This window comes from Orycteropus afer, unplaced genomic scaffold (assembly GCF_000298275.1).
Source record: "Orycteropus afer afer isolate SDZICR_OR568_19922 unplaced genomic scaffold, OryAfe1.0 scaffold00034, whole genome shotgun sequence".
Lineage (NCBI taxonomy): Eukaryota > Metazoa > Chordata > Mammalia > Tubulidentata > Orycteropodidae > Orycteropus > Orycteropus afer.
The window spans coordinates 3,687,763-3,704,008 of record NW_006921621.1 but is presented as its reverse complement, the minus strand read 5'-3'; positions in this window follow the sequence as shown (position 1 = coordinate 3,704,008).

Genomic DNA, 16,246 nt, shown 5'->3' with positions numbered 1-16,246 from the left:
GCTTTGGGTGTCCCTGAGTTGTCCCTGGGGCTGACTGCTCCTCTGTCCGGGTTCCTGGCTTTTATCCCCTTTCTCCTGCTCTTCCGGCCTGCTACTCTGGGCGGGCCTGAGTTTCCTCTCCTCACCTAATCCCTTTGGCTGATTGCTCTTCTCTCTGGCTTCCTGGCTTTTAATCTCCTTTCTCCTGCTCTTCCTGCCTGCTACTTTGGGTGTCCCTGAGTTGTCTCTCCTCACCTGTAACCCTGGGGCTGTCTTTAGTTTGTATTTAATCATTTTCATCTCTTAGTATTTTAGCTCTAAGAGAATTCCCTGACTCTGCTTATTAGGCATATCCTTCCCCATTTTTTTGTATCCATTCCATTGTTTATCACTTATCTTTGAAAATGTTTAAAATTTTGAGGATTATTTGTTTAGTATCCAAGATAACTAATTTTTGGTTGTTGTTTTTAGTATATAGTTTATCTTTTCTAAACTCTGTGAGAATCAGTAAGACTTAATTTAAAGGTTTTTTTTTTCAGTTTGCAATAGTAACTATTTTCTCAAGTGTCAGTTCTTCAGTTGTTTTAGTTTGATGTTTTGCTTTCCTCACATCGGTTTAATGTAAATTTCCAGTGACTCTTACTTGATCGCTCTCATCTTTGTGTTTGTGAATCTTTCTTTTTTCACTCAGGGTTGTCAGTTCTTATTCAAGATCTTACTTCTGGATGTTTATGAAGAGAGGTAGGATATACCACTGGAAGCAGCTTGCCAGACCTTATTTTCTGGGTAAAGTGTTTCCTTTTTTTTTTTTTTTTTTTTCCTTCTAGATGTCAGTAATTCCATATGGCATCTCTCTTCCTACCTGCCCCTAGCACCCACACTTGCTTCTTTTAGCCTAGGAATAAATGCTATACTTCTAAGTCTTTGTTGTAAATGTGGAAGAATAGAAGCCAAGTGGTCCACGTGCTATGAATGGATTTCTTCAAATAATAGTTCTGGTGATTACCTTGTGGCCTCTTCTGTTCCTTGTCTCTGTTAACTCAAGAGTGAAGCATCCTCAGAACAACATACACTTCACCAGACATGTTCTTGTGGAAGTTTAGGTGTTTCTCTCTTTCTAACAACTCAATCCCATTTTCTTTCAATTTTTCAAGAATTTTAAAAAAATCTTATCTAGCAATGGATATATTTTTCCCCTTATTTTTATTTCCCTTACCATTATTTCTTTTTATTTCCCTTTTTGTTATGAATGGATAGATATCTCTAGCTCTCTATGTCTGTTCTTCTATCATACTCATATCCATAACAACATCTATAACCATAATCATCACTTCCATAAATAAATCACTTTCTGCCATATCTTGAGTTTTGAGCAAGGAAGTAGGGACCTAAGTTCTCTTTTGCCTTCTTGCTTTACTTCTCAGAAATAGTTTTTAAGTGAACTTTTATTCTATGGATTTTATAGCAATGGGAATCTTACCATTAAACCTTTGGTTAGTGAAGTTATAACTGCAAACACCTAAGACAGTAGAACCCAAAACCCCAAACCACTGCCAATTGAGTTAATTCTGACATAGTGACCCCCATTTGTTTTCCAAAGCTGTAAATCTTCATGGAAATAGATTGCTTCGTTTTTCTCCCACAGAGCAGCTGGTGGGTTTGAAACATCAACCTGCTCATTAGCAACCAAATGCCTTACCCACTATACCACCAGGACTCCTTAAGATAGTAGAGCCAAATAGATTTAGCTAATTTTTGAGGTGCGGAGCTCAAAGATCCTAAAAGAAGAGAGTTCACATGTTACTTATACTACCTTTCCTAAATACTGTATATCTCCAAGCAAGGTTGCAGAAGTATGGGATCAAAGTCAATTAAAGATTGAGTTTCCTGAAAACTGCCTGAAGTGCCTATATTCTGGGTTGTTGATTAAACCAAGATCCATATGCTTGAGACACCAGATGTGCAGGCAGAAGTTGGCATTCTGTTATGAAAATTTAAGAGCATGACTCTTACTTTCCCCAGATGGAAGACTGTCTTTATCCATATGAAGGTTCCCATGAAGGTTTTGTTTTTCCCCTCAAAAAATGAGCCAAGATTGCTCAAAAAATAGGCAAGCATTCAGTTGAAAGACAACATCACAAAACAAAATGTGTATGAATTGTTGATTAGAAAACCAATTTGCTCTGTAAATTTTCACTCAAATCACAATAAAAAATATTGTAATAAAAAAAAAAAAAAGGAAAAGAATAGATGGAAGTCAGGATAGGAACACCCATCCTTGGACTACAGAATCAATGCTTTCCAAAATGGCATCTAATCACTTACTCTAAATAAGGCTATTATCTGACATTGTGACCCAGGCCTCCTAGATTCTCAGACCAAAGCACCCTATCCAGCCCTGAATCCCATTGTCTCACTCTCTTATGGATTGACTTGTGTCTCCAAAAAATATGTATTGTAAATCCTAAACTTTGTGCCTTATCAAAACCTAGATGCTAAAGGCCACCACTCGTCTGTCTGTTTGTCATATTGTGGTGGCTAACATGTTGCTGTGAGGCTGGAAGCTATGCCACTGCTATTTCAAATGCCAGCAGGGTCACCCATGGTGGTCAGGTTCCAGTGGAGCTTCCAAACTAAGACAGACTGGAACGAAGGATGGGCCATCCACTTCTGAAAAAATTGGCCACTAAAAACCTTGTGAATAGCAATGAAACATTGTCTGATATATTATTGGAAAAAAATTTATGAATAACTGTGAAACATTATCTGACATAAGAAGATGAGCCCCTCAGGTTGGAAGGCACTCAAAATACAACTGGGGAAGAGCTGCCTCCTCAAAGTAGAGTCAAGCTTAATGATGTGGATGGAGTAAAGCTTTCAGGATCTTCATTTGCTAATGGGGCACAACTCAAATTGGAAAGCTGCAAACATTCACTAATAATCAGAATGTTGGATGTACAAAGTATGAATCTAGGAAAATTATAAGTTGTCAAAACTAAAATTGAACACATAATGATCAATATCTTGATTAGCGAGCTGAAATGTACTTATATTGGCCATTTTAAATCAGAAAATCATTTGATCAACAATACTGGGGATGACAAATTGAAGAGGGATGGCATCATATTTATCATTAAAAAGAACATTCATGATCTGTCCTGAATTACAATGCTGTCAGTGATAGGATAATATACATATATCTACAAGGAAGATCAGTTAATATAACTAATATTCAAATTTACACAACAACGACTGAAGCCAAAGTTGAAGAAATTGGAGATTTTTAACAACTTCTGAAGTCTGAAATCAACCAAACATGCAACCAGGATGTATTGATAACTACTAGGAAGGCTGGGCAATCTACTTCCATAGTGATACTGCCTTGGAAACCCAAGGAGGGGTCGCTATGAGTCGGGTCTGACATGAGGGCAAATAACATCAACAACAACAGATTAGGATCTGAAAGTAGGAAACAAAAAAGAAGCATTGGTAGTTGGAAAATATGTGGCCTTGGTAATAGAAATGATGCTGGAGATCTCATAACACAGTTTTGCCAAACCAATGACTTATTCATTGCAAATACTTTTTTTCAACAATGTAAACAGTGACTATACATGTGGACCTCACTAGATGGGATACACAGGAATTAAATCGACTACATCTGTGGAAAGAGATGATGGAGAAGCTCAGTATCATCAGTTAAAACAAGGCCAGAAGCTGACTGTGGAACAGACCATCAATTGTTTATATGGAAGTTCAAGTTGAAACTGAAGAAAATTAAAATGGTCCATGAGATCCAAAATATAACCTTGATTATATCCCACCTGAATTTAGAGACCATCTGAAGAATAGATTTGACACACTGAACACCAATGATTGAAGACCAGTCAAGTTGTGGATGACATCAAGAACATCACGTATGAAGAAAGAAAAGGGTCATTAAAAAGATAAGAAAGGAAGAAAAGCCCCAGATGGATGTCAGAAAAGCCTCTGAAACTTGCTCTTGAATGTAGGGTAGCTAAAGCAAAGGGAAGAAATGACAGAATAAAAGAGCTGAACAAAGAATTCAAAGGGTGACTTGAGAAGACAAAGTAAAGTATTATAATGAAATGTGCAAAGGCTGTAAGTAGAAAAAAAATAGAGAAGAACACATTTGGCATTTCTCAAGTTAAAAGAACTGAAGAAAAATTCAAGCCTCAAATTGAAATATTGAAGGATTCCATGGGCAAAATATTGGATAATGCAGGGAGCATCAAAAGAAGATTGAAGGAATACAGAGTGTTTCTGTACCACAAATAATTGATTGATGTTCAGCCATTTCAGGAGGTACCATATGATCAAGAACTGATGGTCTTGAAGGAAGAAATCCAAAATATGAAGAATTTGTTGAAAAAGAAGGAATTGATGTAATACCCATTGAGAAGTTTGAACAAATGGATGCAGTGCTGGAGGTGCTTACTCATTTATGGCAAGAAATTTGGAAGACAGCTACCTGGCCAATGGTCTGAAGGAAAGTAACACCTGTACCTAAAGAAAGGTGATCCAACAGAGTGTGGAAATTATTGAACAATATCATTAATATCCCACTCAAGTAAAATTTTGCTGAAGATACTTCAAAAACTGCTGCAGCAGTATGCAAACAGGGAACTTCCAGAAATTTAAGCAGGATTCAGAATAGGGCATGGAATGGGGGATATCATTGCTGATGTCAGCTGGATCTTGGCTGAAAGCAAAGAATATCAGAAAGAGGTTTACCTGTGTTTTATTGACTATACAAAGGCTTTCAATTGTATAGATGATAACAAATACGGATAACGTTGTCTAGAATGGGAATTCCAGAACACAGTTGTGTTCATGAGGAACTGTACATAGACTAAGAGGCTATTGTTTGAACAGAACAAGAGTATACTGCATGGTTTAAAATCAGGACAACGTGACTCAGTGTTGTATCCTGTCACCAAACTTATTCAACCTGTAAACTGAGCAAATAATCTAAGAAGCTGGACTATATGAAGAAGATTGTGGCATCAGGATCAGAGGAAGACTCAGTAACAATCTGGGATATACAGATGACACAACCTTGCTTGCTGAAAGAAAAGAGGACTTGAAGCAGTTACTGAAGAAGATCAAAGACTACAGACTTCAGTATGGATTACATCTCAACATAAAGAAAACAAATCCTCACAACTGAACCAATAAGCAACATCATGGTAAATGATGAAAATATTGAAGTTGTCAAGGATTTCATTTTACTTGGATCCACAATCAATGTCCTTGGAAGCAATAGTCAAGAAATAAAATGACATATTACATCTGCTGCAAAATACCTCTTAAAAGTGTTAAAAAGGAAAGATGTCATTTTGAAGACTAAGGCATGCCTGATGTAAGCCATGGTATTTGTAATCACCTTGTATACATGCAAAAGCTGTGTAATGAATCAGGAAGACTGAAGAGTTGATGCCTTTGAATTATGATGGTGGCAAAGGATATTGAATATACCATGGACTGCCAGAAGAACCAACAAATCTGTCTTGGAAGAAGTAGAGCCAGAATGCTCCTTAGAACAAAGGGTGGTGAGACTTCGTGTTCTGTACTTTGGACATGTCATCAAAAGGGACCAGTCTAAGGTGAAGGATATCATACTTGCTAAAATAGAGGGTTAGGGAAAAAGAGGAAGACCCTCAATGAGATGGACTGACACAGTAGCTGCAAAAATGGACTCAAATATAGCAATGACTGTGAGGCTGGTGCAAGACCAGGCTGAGTCTCATTCTGTTGTACACAGGGGTGCTATGAATCAGAACCATCTCAGTGACACCTAATGACAACAACAGCTACATTGTTAACTTCAAAAATCAAGTAGAAATATTTTTAGAAAACCCCATGATTAAATGATTGCTTTCAACCTGGCCTAAACTCTCATATCAAGATGGAAGGTAAGGTCAAAGCAGTAATCCTAACTCTTGGTAGAGTAATAAGTGAAATTATGAATTTTTTCATTGACCAATCTTTACTCATTAGATTCTTCCATGGGAGGAGATCAGCAAATTTCTGTCCATATTGAATCATTCAGACATCGTTGAGAAGAAATAACCCCAATCCATATTTTCTTGGAAAAACTCTGTCATATTTACTTGTGATCCTATCTTTTTTAGCAGTTTATAAAATCTTTTAGCTCATGAATATGTAATGTGGGGAAATTAGTTCCAAGATTTATAGGCATCAAAAGTTGAAACTCACAATAGAAGCAGACAAAAAAATGAATTTGTGTAGGTGACAAGTAGCTCAGACAGTGACCTACTGATGAGAAGCTTGGTGGGGGTAATAATCCACGCTTGTTTGTTTCAAATTTGTTTTTCCATGAACTGGAAAAAAAAGAGGACCTAAAATTAGGACAAAATGGTATATCATCAAAATAGATAAAGTTTAAAATACTAGGGTCAATTTTCTTCGTCATATTCCAGGAAGAAGGCTTTATGGAGAGAGATGTTGCTTCTTTACTTTTTGTTTGTTTTTATCACATGAAAATGTTCAAAAAGTCTTGATGATCAGAAAAAAGTACCATTATTTATCTTTCCAGAACATACTGTATTTAATCTATTTCAGAAATATATAACTACATCTAGATAAGTCAGACTATAACATGGACTTTTAGCTTGCATCTATTTCCCCTATTTACATCAATGAAACTAAATGCTGAAATACCTCCTTCATTTAATCTTGAGTATAGGAATTTCAAAAAATAATTTAGGATTCAATTGTGTGGTAGTTAAGGTTACATGTCAACTTGCCTGGGCCTGGTTGAGTGGCTGGGCAGCTGGATATAGTTACTCCCCATGATGAGAATGGAAATCAACTTCAGGGTGGAATCTGCTGTGAGCAGCTGAGTAGCTATCTTGGGAAGGTGGTCTGCATTCAGTATATAAGAAGACACTGTGAAAAAGGTCTTCAGCTTTTTGGTACATCTGGATCCTACATTTGTCAGAGTCTTCATCTCTGTGGCCTGCCAAGTTGTCTGCTGATTTTGAGACTGTGTCTAGACTTGAACTGGCTTGCCATGTTGTTTAAAAATCTTGGGACTATGTCATTTTATTTGTCAACCTTGGTTTTGTCAGCCTCAGCAGTTAGCAGCTGTCTGATTTAAGAGATGTTTCCAGCTTCAGTGATGCAGGAGCAAGAGACAGAGCTGAAGCCCAAGGTTGAGGGGCCTTCACCCAGACCCTAGAGCTGGCACTTTGAACTCAGCCTTCCAGCCTCCTAAACTGTGAGTAAATCCCTGTTAGTTAAACTCATCTACTTGTGCTTTTTTTGTTGTAGCAACACTGTTGTTGTTGTTGTTATGTGCCGTCAAGAAGGATCTGACTCATAGCGACCCCACCTTGGGTTTTTGAGGCAGTATCACTACGGAAGTAGATTGCCCAACCTTCCTTCTGAGGAGTGGCTGGTGGGTTTGAACCACCAGCTTTCTGGTTAGCAGTCAAGTGTCTTAGGCACTATGCTACACTAGAGGACCAAAACAAACTGTATTTTGCATTCCCTTTAGAACCACCGATATAAAAATGCATGCAAACATGCACATATGCCCACACACACACACCCATTATGTAATTTTAGCTCTGTCACACAACTATAGGTATTTGTGTGTGTTCAAAGACATGAACACCAAGCCACATGAGATTTAAGCATGCAAATAAAAACAGAAAGGTGCAGTCTGAATTAAATCACATGAACAGCTCAATGGAAGTTGTTTTCTCCCTGCAATTAACAGCATATACCTCATGACTTCTTGAGAGGTCATTGTAAGCCTAAAGAGTAAATATTCCTTGGTATCTCTTTACATTTTCCCTCAGATGAGTTGTTTTTAATGCTTAAAGCAGCAGAGTGCAGCAGATATATAGAAAAAATTGACAGGTGCCTATTTTGTTATTAAATCCCAGCCTCAGAGCCTGTGAATTTCAAATGAGGCCCCTTATTGGCTGCGTGTCTGAGGGGTCAGGGGATGGAAAAGCATGACTGGAGCGGAATGGGTTTCACTTCACTGAGCCACTCCAAAGTCTTCATTAAACATGGACATAACATTTGCTCTTGTTTTGTTTGTTCTAGACAGTTTGGATAATTACCCTCTGAAATGGTGTGCACCCATGTAGATTTGTGTATTTATCAAGGGGAGGGGGTGTTCAGGCACAGGGAAAAGGAGAACGAAGGTTCATTGCACTATTTATTTTAATCCTTCAGTGATGATTGCATTTCCCAACCTCCATACAGAACCTCATCATTTGCTTCTTAAAACTGCTAGTTCAGGTCATTCAATTGAAATTTTATTTGATTTTAAGGGTAGCGTTTTGCAGTTCTCGTTTCTTCTGCTTCTCTCTCCTCCCAGCAAGTCTGAGGATTCCCATTGACTTGGGAAGGAACTCTGTCCTCTGTCAGAGAATAGTGAAGGGAAGAATTTAACCTTAAAGAAAAAAAGGGACCAGCCTATGCACTCCTCTCTCCCAGAAAATAGAATAGAGGGAAATGGGGAGCAGGGAACATAGACCATTGTCATTCCCTTTAACAGTGGATTGGGAGGATCAGCAGTTCTGAGAAAGCCACTGTCTAGTGAACTGAACACAAGATTCAAGACGAAGTACATCTGCTGTGTCTCGGGATTTCTTCATGAATTTTGTCAGGAATTTAGCTTGTGGTTGGTTAGTGCTGTATTTATTCTCTTTATTCCCATACCATTAGCTCCCTTCCTGCCTGAGAAGGTGAATAATCTCAATATTTCTTTTCAGTGAAGGGAGAAAATTGAGGCAGCCAACCCTATTAACATCATCTACCAGAAAAGCCTGGTCGCTATGACAATCACCCTGGGGATGAGAGCAATGATTTCTGCAAACAGAATTTCTTTGTTAGAAATATGCTATAGAGATGATCCATTCATAATACCTTGCATTGCAGAGCACCTTTAATTCTCTTATGCACATTATCAAAGGTAGCTATAATTAACATAATTAAGAGCTTTTATGTGCCAAGCACTGTGCTTGATCCCTATAAATTCATTTAATTCTCACAACAACCTCATGAGGAAAATTAATGTTATCATTGTTATTTTAGCAATGAGAATTTTGAGGCACTGGGAATTTGAGTAACTTGCTTAAATCATAAAACTAGTAAGTAAAGAGCTGGGATTTGAGCCCAGACACCATCTGGCCATGAGTATATGATCTACCATGCTTCTCAGTGGTAGGTAGAGTAAGTGTAATACACGGCTAGTGCCTAAAGTATAAAAGCTGGAAGAAGAGCCTAGTGTCCTGACAGCTTGCTCTAGATTTCTCCCTGAGGATTGTATGTTCCTGGAAACAGCACCTAAATAGCCAAATCCTCTTAGATGGCTGGGCAAAGAAAGTAATTCTCTTTTGTTGAACTGCCATTCTTGGTATGTGAAGGGTGGTGCTCACCAAGAGCTTATGTATATATCATGCTCTACTAGGTACTGTGGGTAATTAAACCAAGAAACAGTCTTGGAACTTAGGAATCTTACAGTCCACTAGGAAGCCAAGACATGGAACAGATGGGACACAAAGTTAATGGAGTTTTCTTTATTTCAGGATGTGCCTACCTGGTGAGTGGGGAAAAAAAAAATCAGCCAACAGATTATTTCATTTAACAACTTAATGCAACATTGGATCCTTAAAAAAATAAATTAATCTCATAACTGAGTTCAGAAAAGCTCAGAGTGAAGGGGCATCAATACAGATCAATGAGTATTTTTTGAGCATGTAACAGGGGCCTAGCACAATTACTGACACTTTAAGATATGAAGACTACTGGCGGCAGAGTAGTTAGTGGGCAATATACATGCATAATTAGTCAGAGTGTGCATTGATTATGTGCCTTCCAGCATTCAGTTGCTTGAGACTATTGTTCAAAGGAAATGGTGAATATCACCCCAAATACATATGGGCACAACTAGTAGTAAAAGAAAATACTGTAAAAGAATCTCATAGATATTAGAAGACAGAGATATAGTTAGTATCTACAAGGAGCTTAAAATTGCATGGGGAATAATAAGGTACAAATTTATGAAAAAGCTAGAGAAAAACAAAGACCATAGAGCCAGGTACCATGATTGTGTTGGAATGAAACTACTAAGGAGAAAAGCTAACTAATTTTAATATTTATTTGTATCAGCATCTGTATTGTCTTCTCTTAAGACTTCTTATCCCTATTTAGACTAAACATGAGGAAAATATAATTTCTGTTTGTTTGTGGCTTTAGATACAATCTTCTCTACCATGAGCTTGTCTGATAGCTCAGTTTTAGGGGACGTGCCAGAGTAGGATAGGGGTTAGGAATAACTGATGTATTCATTTTCCCTGTGTGTCCAGGAGACCCCACCTTGTCTACTAGCCTTTCCTCTGGGACCTTACTTTTTCTAGGTGTGTTGAGAACTTGAGGGCATTTACTATTTTTGTTTCATACAGTACAACAGACTGCATGACTTCAGTAACTCTGGTTGATCTTTAGTAGGATGGAGGTGGGTAGAGCTTGCTGATCAAGGGGTCTTAGTTGTTCCATACAAAGCAGGAAGACATCAGTAGTGGGTGAGGCCACCCAGTTGACTGTTGCAGGTTATTTGAATACATATGGTTGAAAAAGAGGTCATATGCCTGGTTTCAATACAAGGAGAAGTTCTGGGTTTTAGAAGCACAGGAACCTTACAAAACATCTGATTTTCTATTCCACATTTCTTGTGGTGGCAGGATTCTTTCCAACAGTGTCTCTGACCAAGTATCTGCTTGAGCTTGCGGTGAGGGCAAGTTTACCAACTTTTGAGGCATCTTATTCTTTATATGAAGCTGAAATGTGTCTCTCTATGTCTTTTACTTGGTTCTTCTTCATAAAGCAGCATGAAATAAATAGTTCTTCTGAATCTTCTATAAACCAAACTGAATGCAGTTCCACTGACTACGCCTGACTTAGGCAACCACTAGATTTTTCAGCTTCTGAGTTATTCCACTTTTAAAGCTTTCAGGTGTGTCAGAGTGTCTTAAAATGTATGGCTCAGAATAAAAATCAACACTCCAGAGGTGCCCTGAGAAGATCTTATGCAGTAACACTTATGCCTTCCTGAAGCAGGACATCACATCTTTTTTTAATTTAACATGCTGTTAACTGCTTAGCAGTTCTATATAGTCTGCACTTAAAGTCATCAACTGGGCAAATTTGCCCCCATGGGACATTTGGCAATGGTTAGAGACATATTTGTTTTTCACACCTAGCAGAAGCTACTGTCATTCAGTGAGCAGAGACCTGGGATGTTGCTAAACACCCTGCAATGCACAAGGCACACCTCACAACAATAATTGTCTGGCCACAAATGTCAGTAGTGCCAAGGTTGAGAATTCCTGATGTGAAGTATCCTGAAGACAAGTTTCACCTGAACATCAAAGCTGGTATTAAAAGGAATAAGGGCAATGGATGAGATTTAATCTTACAGTAAGGAGGCAGTCTTTGAGTGTAGACAGGTCTGAGTCTCAGGTTGATGCTCTTCCTGCAAAATTAGTCAGATGGAAGAGTTTGACCATTATTAGGAAAATAGACTGGGCAAAAACCCAGTTTATTGACTCATAGTGACCAGTTTAGGTTTCCAAGGCAGTAAATCTTTACAAAAGTAGATTGCCCAGTCTTCCTTCCACAGACTGGTTGGTGGGTTTGAACCACCAACCTTCTGCTTAGCTGTCAAATGTCTTAGGCACTATACCACCAGAGCTCCTTAGATAGGTATGGGAAGTCATTAAAAACTGCAAGCCAGAATACAAAATCTTTTACGTCAGAAAGGGAGCTATAGGAGTAGCATTTGGAAATTAAATATTTGGCAGAACAAAAAAAGCTTTGGTATAGTTAGCAGTTTAAACATTTGTAAGTTGGGGTATAACCACTGAGAAACGTTGATTCAAGACTAAAAAATGTATAGGACAGAGGAGAGTAAGCTGTCAGCAGCAGAGGTCACCTTTGTTATGAGTCTGGTAGCATAATGCCTAAGGCATTTGACTGCTAACCAGAAGGCTGGTGGTTCAAACCCACTCCTTGAAAGGAAGATTGGGCAATCTACTTCTGTGGTGATACTGCCTTGGAAACCCAAGAAGGGGTCACTATGAGCCTGATCCGATTTGATGGTAGTGAGTTTTTTTTTTTAATAGTTAAAATGTAGACATATGTCAATCTCTCTAATAATTAACAAAATATTAAAATATCATAAAATAGGCAAAATGAAAATAATACTCAAATTTATCTTTAGTGTAGACAAATATAATTGATAATGTGACCCTACACATTGGACAGCACATAACAACAACAACAACACACATTAGATAGAAGCTCTGGTGGTGTAGTGGTTAAAGCATTTGGCTGCTAATCAAAAAAGTTTGGTGATTTGAACCCACCAGCTGCTCTGTGGGAGAAAAATGAGGCAGTCCACTTCCATAAAGATTTACAGTCTTGGAAACCCTATGGAGCAGTTCTAAACTGTCCTGTAGTGTTGCTGTGAGTCAAAATCAGCTTGGTTTACACATTGGATAAGGGAGTGCAAATTAATAGGCCTTGCTAAAAAGTAAATTAGAAAGCTGGGAGCAAAAGTCCTAAAAATGTACACTGTAGTGACCACCTCTCTGAGATTGTCTTAAAGGGATAATTAGGGCTGGGGCAAATATTTAGTAACAAGAACGATTATTACTATGCCATCTTCATAGTATACATAAGGGCCAACCTAAGTGCTTAGCAACTGGGGATTGGTTCAATAAATTATGGTACATCCACATAATAGAACATTATGTCATCATTAAAGTTATATAAGATTATATTTATTGGAATGAAAATATGCCTACAAAGTTATATTAAATGAAAAAGGAAAGTGAATATGTTTTTGTATGTCGATATAAAAAATATCAATTAAAATTTTTTTTCATGTTTTGTTGGTGAATTATCACTGATTTTTTAATAGGAAGAAAAAAGTTATTTTTTATGATAAGAGTAATTTTAGAAAATAGAAAACCCACAAGGCAGTGAAAAGAATTTTAATTCCTTTAATAAATAATTAAGAAGAGCTATGTATAAGAGACAAAAGAATCTGCGGAAAAAAATTAAACACAAAGTTTGGAGAAGCAGTAAAATTAGGCCACGTCATAATACTTAATATCTTTAATTACCCAAACTTAGACTGATGAAACGATTTATTGGTTTAAGAGTTGGAGGGGAGGTTTTCACAAGGACAAAGGAGTTTCCTAGAACAGGCAGCTCACAACCAAAAGAAATGGACTCTTTTGACTATTGCATTAAAGAGCTGATTAATGATGAATGAGTCTGAAACCAATTAAAAATAGTCTTTACTAAGAGGGAAGAAGCTAATCTGATTGTTGTTAGGACTTCTATGTATTTAAATAGTGTTGAAAAAAATAAATTCATGAGTTAAAAAAAAAAATTATCACCCACAGAAAGGTTCTTGCTGAGACTCCTCTGACAACTTGTGTAAGGAAACCCCTGTGTTTGTGAGCTTCTCTCAGTATCCAAGTAGTTAACAGCAGGGTTCAGACCTACCAGCTAAAGAGAGTTTGGATCTGTGCATAGAAGTGAGACATGGCAGAAAGGGCATTGTTGTTGTTGTTATGTGCCGTCGAGTCGGCCCTGACTCATAGTGCCCCCCACCACCTTGGTTTTCCGAGGGGGCATCACTACGGAAGTAGATTGCCCAACCTTTTTTCTGAGGAGTGGCTGGTGGGTTTGAACCACCAGCCTTCTGGTTAGCAGTCAAGTGCCTTAGGCTCTATGCTACCAGGGCTCCCAAAAAAGGCATTAAGACAATATAAAACATAAATTAATGATACTGTGCTGTTAGTTACAACTTGTGAAGGAGATGTGTTTTACTGTCTATAAGAGAGCTATCAATGCCAACTTAAAGGGACAGTTAAAACTGAATAGGAAGCATCATTTCCCCTTTGCCTAATGGTATGAAGTCTCTTCATCTGGCATTCCATATATATTATTCAGGTACCAGAACCTCAAGAAACACACACTGAAGTTAGAGAAAGGTCTGGAGGAAGATTGCTAAATGGATTGAAGGGATAGCCACATGGAAAAAGAAGGAGGATAGAGAAGGAGCAAGAAAAGGAGGTAAAGTGGATGTTAATAAATATTAACTTTCCTTCCAGATAACAGAGATTGTGCTGGGCCTTTTAAACCCTCATAGCTCATGTATGTGGCAATATAAACTTGATATATTAGTTCAATTTTTATCATTCTCATTTCATTGAGAAAATACAGTATATCCCAGTCTCTCCCCTTCTAGCTTAAGGATAGTTATTTAACTTCCCTTTGTATAATAGAACTAACACACAGGTTTCCTAGTTTTTGTAATTGATCTAATAATCTGTATGCAAGGTGTTAAAATAATAAAGTGAGTTAACCCAGTTGAAGTATGTAGAGCAGTGCCTGGCCCACAGAAAGCAAGCAATCAATGCATGTTTATGGCGATTAAATAACTTGCCCAAAGTCACAGAATTAGTTGATGTCTCTGACTGTAGGCCTTTTCTATTCCACTACACTACGTCTCAGAGAAGTTGTTTGAAATCTGTGGTCTTATTTGCTAAAATCTGCGTAATCTTCAATGAGTTGACCATTTGAAATTTGAGAAATTTAGTTTTGGCCAATTCTCTCCCTTTGTCTTCTGTATTTTTGTCTCCCCCATAAAGATCTGTTGAAGTCCTAATTCCAGCTATCACCTCAACATAATCTTATTTGGAGATAGGGTCTTTGCAGATGTAATTAGTTAATGAAATAGTACTGAAGTTGAGTTAGCCCTAATCCAGTATGATTGGCGTCCTTATAAAAAGAGCAGCGACACAAGCGGAGGCAGACACAGAGGGAAGATGGTCATGTGGAGATGGAGACGGATATTGGAGTTATGCTGCCACAAGCCAAGGAATACCTGAACTATCAGAAGCTGGAAGAACAAGGAAGGTTTCTCTGCTAGAGGTCTCAGAGGGAGCATTGTCTTGCTGATATTCTGAATGTGGACTGCTAGCCTCCAGAGCAGAAAGATAATAAATTTCTGTTATTTTAAGCCACTCACTTTGGTAATTTGTTATGGCAGCCCTTGAAAAGTAATACATGCCCCCCCGCAAAGAGACTATGTCTGCTTCACGTAATGTGTAATAAGCTTAGGGTTGTCAGTCAGGTTGGCTCTCTTACGGGCACGAATAGAGGGCTGTGCCTCCAGTGGGTCTGACTCAGCTATGCTCTATATTCCTATGTTTCCACATGTCAGAGAATCTGCTAGACTCATGGAAAAGGAAGAAGAAGAAGAAAAAGACATTTCCTCTCTCTGAGGCTTGAGCTGACACAAAAGCAAGAATTGAGCTAAATTGCTTCCATCAGGGTTTGTTTTTAAATTATATGAATGTGTATTGGAAGGGAGTGTCCAACTCGGAGAACCCTTGGCTTAGGCACACTTTGAGGCTTATTGTAGGCTCAAAAATGGACTTTTATTAAGAGAAAATATGAACTTAATATCTCTAAATATTTTAATTATTTATCCACTGCTGTTTCAACTTGTTCTCTGATGTTGGCCGTGAGTCAGATACAGATTTAAGCCGTGGTTTAGCAATTATTATGCCCACATTAGCTTTCTCTCCATACTAGAAATCAAATCAAAGACTTTTTAAAATTGTTAATTTATTTTTGTTTCATGACAGGGGTGAGAAAATGAATGTTTAATGAAGGAAAATAAAAGCCTAAAGTAATTTAGAAGGTCATAAGCCTCCTATCAACAGAAGTCCAGGGAAAAAAAAAAAAAGATTTGTACTCCAGAAACATGTACCTCAGGGACAAAAACTATTGTGAAAGGAAGTAAACCTTAATGGGTCAAAGAGATTGAACCTCTGTCTCAAACGGTGACCCTCATCAAGTTATTCAAGTTACTTTGTGCTTTGATTTTCTTATTAAAAATAAAGTATACAAAATTATGTTACACCTTATATATCTACTTAACATGATTTAAAGGACTGTGTTTTGAGGCTTTAAAGTGCTTGGCACTTAGAGTTTCACTTATTCATAATAGTGTTTTCAAGTACCAGACAAACTTATCTGGTGAGAGGGGGCAAAGTAAATCTTTTGTCTTCCTGTATCTGAACTAAGAATGAAATATGGACACACCTTTTTCCAACTTTAATTCCATATTTCTTTTGGAAACAAGTAAGGAATTAATTTGGTATGTAGAAAAGGGGAA